Below are 7171 nucleotides of genomic sequence, written 5' to 3' on the forward strand. Positions count from 1 at the left end.
AATTTTTATTAATGAACCTTTTCACTATCAGAAACTTTGTTAAAACATTAAGTTGGGCTAGTTGGTAACGGCTTGAAGGAATCATACTCTTAGCGGTAAGAACACACACAACACCAAGACACACACACACAGGACACCCGCTAGACTTCAACTATCTTTACTGGACACTTGTACGACATAAATATGTATCACTGAGCACACGCAGGTGCCTCGTCATCGGCATCAGGCCTGGGAGCCGAGAAAAAAGAAAGAAAAATTATCGAAGTCTTTCGTATTCAAGAGGCGGGTGACATGTGTAAGCACTCCCTCCCTGGTGTCGGCAGAAAAAGAGATTGTTTATCGGCGCAACCGTATGCCTTGCAGGAGAGGGCAGGGCGTAGTTAGACCTGTTGCGGATGACGAGGCACCTGCGTGTGCTCAGTGATGCATATTTATGTTGTACAAGTGTCCAGTAAAGATAGTTGAAGTCTAGCGGGTGTCCTGTGTGTGTGTGTGTCTTGGTGTTGTGAGTGTTTCTTACTGCTAAGAATATGATTCCTTCACTATCAGAGTTAGGCGTCTAGTTGCCATTAGAGATTTGTAGCAGTTACATGCACTGGAGGGGTTTCTTTCCCTGTGTGCTTTCAAAAGCGCATGTATTTTCGCACGATGCAGCCAAATTTTGTCAAGCCACAGCGGCGAAAGTAATCATGTTTTGTACATTCCAGAAACTGATATGGCTACTACGAACAACTGGCTAAAAGTCTCTAACTGCAACCAGTTGCAAACCTGTGTTAGTTAAAAAGTTAATTATCAGAAATTAGTTAACCAGCTTACTAAATACACCTCACCGGCTTTCTGGTGTCTGCTAACACTGGTAATATTATGCAGCAAAAGCCATATTTTTGAAAACTACTTATTCTTCCCTGAAACACCTGGTGCATATAAATACTGCTCACTTTCCTGTACAACACAGAAACGAAATAATTTCTTCTGTAACATGAAAGTTCCATGAGCCACATAACAAACCCGTGGAAAAAAACTGCATGCATACACACACATCTCTCCAAAACAGCTAAAAAATCCCACAGAGTGAAACAATGCTTACACTGTCTTAAGACCAACATTAAAGGCTGCAAACACTAGCGAATTAAAAGTCAAACAAATGCCAAACATATGCTAAATGTCCCCATGGATGTAGATATTAAGCTATGAGCAGATTTTAATAAAAATGCATCAGCACAGAAATGCTTAAGCGACTTTGTCGGTGCACTATCCTGACACTTGTCCTCAATATCAGGCAGCCTGCTTGTTGTTCATCATCATCATCAGCCTGACTATGCCCACTGCAGGGCAAAGGCCTCTCCCATGCCTCTCCAATTAACCCTGTCGTTACTTGTCTGCATCACCAGTGGAAGAGGTAGCGTCCTAGTGATGAGACGTGTGCACGAACAGGTAGCCTTCTCCATGGCAGAATGCAGCAGCAAGAGAACTGCACAAGAAAACATTCAAAGTATACAGTTATAGTAACTTCTAATAGAATCAAACACGGAGCAGCAACAATCAGTTAAATGTGCACTAAAATGCAGCACTCCGAGTGAGTTTGATAAGGCTGCTGAGTAATAGCATAAGCAGCAGTCACAAGACTAGAACTAAATGTAATGCGTCCTTGAACAAGAAAAAGCTATAACATGCTGTTGTGTTCAATTCTGCCCCCACATTCGAAGACTGAATGATATTCATAGGCACTGACATTAACGTGTTACACCTAATTAGGCAGGCTCGAGACAAGGCGGTAGGTGACTATGGCATAGGTTCTAGGAACAGTAGGGGAGAGTTATTAGTAGAGTTCGCAGATAGAAATAGTTTACGGATTATGAATACCTTCTTCCGCAAACGAGCAAACAGGAAGTGGACGTGGAAGAGCCCCAATGGTGAGACTAAACATGAAATAGACTTCATACTGTGTGCACACCCTGGCATCGTAGAGGATGTGGATGTCCTCGGTAAGGTCCGTTGTAGCGACCACAGAATGGTAAGGTCTCGTGTTAGCTTAGATTTGAAGAGGGAACGGAGGAAACTGGTGAAGCGAAAGGCTATTAACGAGTTAGCATTAAGAGGGAAGGTAGAGGAATTCAGACTGTCGCTGCAAAACAGATTTTCCACTTTAACTGAAGAAGACAACCGCAGTGTTGAAACAATGAATGATAATCTTACAGCTATCGTTACAGAGTGCGCCGCAGAAGTAGGTGGTAGGATGGTTCGACAGGATACCAGCAAGCTATCTCAGGAGACTAAATATCTGATTAAGAAACGCCAAAGCATGAGGACTTCTAACTCCACAGACAGGATAGAACTAGCAGATCTATCGAAGTTAATAAATAAGCGCAAGGTAGAAAGTTTAACGTGGAGAAAATCGAGCATGCTCTAAGGAGCGGAGGTAGCCTAAAATCAGTGAGGAGAAAACTGGGCATAGGTAAAAACCAGATGTATGCGCTAAAAGACAAACAGGGCAATGTCATCAGCAATATGGATAAGATAGTTGAATTAGCCGAAGAATTCTACACAAATCTATATAGTAGCGAATGTAATCATCAAGTTACTGAGGGAGGCAGTCGAGCACAGCAATGGGACATCCTGCCAGTAACGAAGGAGGAAGAAAAGAAAGCCTTAGGAGCAATGCAAAGAGGGAAAGCAGCAGGTGAGGATCAGGTAACAGCAGATTTGTTGAAGTACGGAGGAGAGATTGTGCTACAAAAACCAGCCACCCTGTATACGCAGTGCCTTGTGACCTCGAGAGTACCAGAAGCTTGGAAGAACGCTAACATTATCTTAATTCATAAGAAAGGAGACGTCAAGGACTTGAAGAATTACAGACCAATCAGCTTATTGTCCGTTGCCTACAAGGTATTTACTAAGATAATCGCTAATAGAGTCAGGACAACCTTGGACTTTAGTCAACCAAATGATCAGGCAGGCTTTCGTAAAGGATACTCGACAATAGACCACATTCACACTATCAATCAGGTGATAGAGAAATGCGCAGAATATAACCAACCCCTATATATAGCCTTCATTGATTACGAGAAAGCATTTGACTCAGTGGAAACCTCAGCTGTCATGCAGGCATTGCGGAATCAGGGTGTGGAAGAGTGTTATGTGAAAATATTGGAAGATATTTATAACGATTGCACAGCTACTATAGTTCTCCATAAAGTCAGCAATAAAATTCCAATACGGAAAGGTGTCAGGCAGGGAGACATGATCTCGCCAATGATCTTCAATGCCTGCTTACAGGAGGTATTCCGGGGACTGGAATGGGAACAGTTAGGGATAAGAGTTAATGGAGAATACCTGAGTAATTTGCGATTCGTTGATGACATTGCCTTGCTAAGCCACTCAGGACAAGAACTGCAAAGCATGATCAACCAGTTAGACAGGCAGAGCAGAACGGTGGGGCTAAGAATTAACATGCAGAAAACCAAAGTAATGTTCAACAGCCTAGCAAGGGAACAGCAGTTGGCAATTGGTAGCGAGGTGCTGGAAGTAGTAAGAGAATATGTCTACTTAGGGCAGGTAGTGACCGCAGATCCGGATCATGAGAGGGAAATAACTAGAAGAATAAGAATGGGGTGGAGCGCATATGGAAGGTTCTCTCAGATCATGATTGGTAGCTTACCAATATCCCTGAAGAGAAAAGTATACAACAGCTGTATCCTACCTGTACTCACCTATGGGACAGAAACGTGAAGGCTAACAAAGAGGGTTCAGCTTAAGTTAAGAACAACGCAGCGAGCTATGGAAAGGAAAATGATAGGTGTAACGTTAAGAGATCGGAAGAGGGCGGAGTGGGTGAGGGAACAAACGCGGGTTAATGACATCTTAGTTGAAATCAAGAAGAAGAAATGGGCTTGGGCAGGGCATGTAATGCGAAGGCAAGATAACCGCTGGTCCTTAAGGGTAACGGAGTGGATTCCAAGAGAAAGCAAACGCAGCAGGGGACGGCAGAAAGTTAGGCGGTCGGATGAGATTAAGAAGTTTGCGGGGATACAGTGGCGGCAAGTGACAAAGGACAGGGTTAATTGGAGAGACATGGGAGAGGCCTTTGCCCTGCAGTGGGTGTAGTCAGGCTGATGACAATGATGACCAAATTAGGCTACCACGAAGAGATATTTAGCCATTCCAGTCATATGAAGATAACATGCAGGCCATAAAATATAAAAATTATGTTGTGTTTCTGATTTGTCTGCACAAAAATTCAGGCAGCTTTTGTTTTCAAAAGTGATGGCACAAAGACATTGCAATATAATGCACATGTTGCTGTAGATAATGTATCATTTGAAGCTATACCAGGTGTTAGGGGAAAATGTATGAACAAAGAGTACAAAGGTGACCAAGTTCGTCAGGGCAAGAGTGGCACACTCTAAAGCAAATGCATCAAAATATTAAGGCACACACTGCGTCAGATACAATACTTGTAAGTAAAGCTGCATAGAACTACAAGCGATAAAAGCCTCAGAAACGTGCCCCTAAGGGAGCAGCTGGACTGATAGTCTTTTATTTGTCCCGCAGCACATCCCTCTAGTGCTGTGGCCTGCTCATATCTGTTTAAGTTAAGAATACAAGGGAAACAAGCAAACAAGTGTTCCAAAGAAGATAAAAATGTGCACTTAGGTTGTTCTTTAGGAAATTACCTGTCACAAATTGCAGCAATAAATACCTCGAGAAAGAAAATAAGTTATTTACACAGCTTATTACAAACCTTGATGGCACGGGAGAAAGGCAACATCAAATGCATCGGTTCAAGTAAAGCCAGGGGTCTTGTTAAGGTCACAGCAATATTTGTTGACTTAGGCTCAGCTAGTGTAATGCAATCAGTAACTGAACGTCAGCATGAACAAAAAAACAATGCACCAATACTCGATTCCAAATGCATTTCAACTGTACAGTGCAGTCAGTTGTGACAAAGGGAGTGTGAAAGAAAACCTCAGCAATGCTCATGACATCGAATAAGCACCTTTCTTCTGTACAGCTAAAATATAAGCTTTGCAGGGTTTCATGTAATGCAAGGATAACCTGGTAAGGTATCAATTATTGATGCTAGCAACAAATATGCTTCTAAAGCAGAGTGCTCCACTTGAACGCCAATATTCAATTATGCATTGCCCGTTAGGCCATGCCTATCACATCACTGGTTCACTTCAAACATGCCATACCTTGTAAGAGGTAGGTACTGCTGAAGTAAACCTATAAAATTTATTTGCTGCTTTTAGACTGCTGTATAAAGGTCATGAAGCAGATAATTGTTTTAATTTGGTCTATACAGTGGTCAAGATTTCCAAGCACGAGAGGCATGAGGGAAAAAACTATAGAAAGCATTTCACACTATAACACAATGCACTTGACTAGGGGAGTGCTTTCATGACGCCCGCAATATCTTTTCCCTTTCTCTTGGTCCTCTTTTAAAAGAAAAAAAAAACGAAAGAGAGAGGGAGCCTGGACCAGAAGATTTTTGGCAGGCTAAAAAAGACAAGGAAAATATACCCACTTGTCTACCTATCCTTTTACAAGTGGCACATGCTTGATATCCAGTGTCAATGGCTGATAGGCTGAACCAGCAGGTCTTGATGTCATTTGCCTCTGGTTGAGGTAGCATTGGCTCGATGACAGATGAAAGCTGCTGCAAAAGTAGCGTGATGATACCGGTGGAGCAGCTGTACAGGGCTTGACTGCGGGTGCATTTGAAGAAAGGCTGCATTAGAGCCATGCTTTCATAAACATCACAGAAGCCACATCCCATTAAAACCTCTAGCTGTTCAGTCCAATGTGTTCATGAGTGGAGGCTAATTATTAATTACCTATGCCTCCAATAGTTAGCAAAAAAATGGTTTACAAAGCTTGCCATACTTTTCTTAAAGCTATTATTCGCGAATCACGTTATACTTTTATCGCTTCAGACTGAAAATGGGGGAATGACATAAATGTAGTGAACGTAAAAAAATAAAATGACAACAAACCTTCCATTGTGCGATTACCTCAGCTGCACTGCAATGGAATGGTTCTGCTATTTTTAATCGTCGTTTCGTTGACCAGAACTATCAAGAAACACAGCACTTGATGTGACTGCGACGTAGAACGGGCAATGCTCCTTATCCAGTAAACACTCAGGCAGCAGAATCAAAAGACGCACGCCGCTACAAGCACTTTTCGTTCTTATGGTCTCCTTTTCACGCGCTGCTCCTGTTCAGTCGGAATAACGAATCAAGCAGCACCCCATAGTTCTCGGCGTGCAACGAAATTCTATCACATAACTCCTGCGCCGAGGAGCTGACGCAAACAGCGTGAGGCGGCGGGTTAAAAGTTGCATAGTTGGCAAGCGAGCGTGTCAGAACACCTTCTCTCTGCAAACGATCGCGTGGTGCCCGCATTTTGCACCTCACTGCGAACAAGACGTGAAGACCAACCCAAATGCATTCGCAGCCCTCAATCATACCCCCGACACATCGCAGAAGTCATTTTCCAGTTCTGTACTTACATTTGTCAACGTTCACGGCAAGCCGTTTCTTCTATCGGGCATCGGGCGCCGGCCGCTCTCGGCGTGGTTGCGTGCAGTACGTCAGAGCAGTTTTTGAGCACTGCGTGCGCGTAAGAACATCTTCCGCAGCACTGGAGCCATCTGTCACCTTCCGAGTTCAGTCACACTACCACAACACTAACGAGGCCGCATATTTAACACAAACAAACTGAACAAACGCACCCACATCACAACCGTCGCACCCCGCCAACAAAGAGTCGTTTCAGCGTCCTAAAAAAGATAGTGTAGCGCGCGGCCAACATGAGACTCGCAATCCGCCGCCAGCGAACGGAAAGGTGGCGCTAATGTCGCCTAACTTTACACGCGTTAAAAAAAGAATTGATAAAGCCCTTTTTGCCACAAACTTGTTGCATTAAACGACAAAATATTTTGTTTCAATTACAAAGTCAGCAAATTGGAATGATTGCGGTGAAAAAATGCGACCACTCACAACCATCTGTTTCTGGCGGCGCTGCGAACGAAAGCTTGGAAAACCGGGCAGCATGCCGGGCAGCTACAGGGGACGCATCTGGGGCCAGGAAAGCCGCAGCCGCTGCACGGCTGCACTGTCTGCCTAGTTCTAAGGCTATAACTCAGCTCCCCGTAACTGCGTCGCAG

General features: G+C 43.7%; 1 long non-coding RNA gene across 2 annotated transcripts; it reads right to left on the reverse strand.

Moving 5' to 3' along the window:
* Positions 1-1218: 1218 nt before the first annotated feature.
* On the reverse strand, positions 1219-6926 carry LOC149324748 (uncharacterized). 2 transcript variants are annotated; one of them, XR_016286707.1, is made up of 3 exons: positions 6515-6926; positions 5528-5731; positions 1219-1471 (listed from the first exon to the last, which is right to left on the reverse strand). It is a non-coding gene; the product is annotated as an uncharacterized LOC149324748 (long non-coding RNA). The 2 variants fall into 2 exon arrangements; XR_016286708.1 differs by having other exon boundaries at positions 5528-5708; positions 6515-6920.
* Positions 6927-7171: the final 245 nt, after the last annotated feature.

Source organism: Amblyomma mixtum, unplaced genomic scaffold, assembly GCF_055824585.1.
Source record: "Amblyomma mixtum isolate Tamu unplaced genomic scaffold, ASM5582458v1 scaffold_19, whole genome shotgun sequence".
NCBI classification, from domain to species: Eukaryota; Metazoa; Arthropoda; class Arachnida; order Ixodida; family Ixodidae; genus Amblyomma; species Amblyomma mixtum.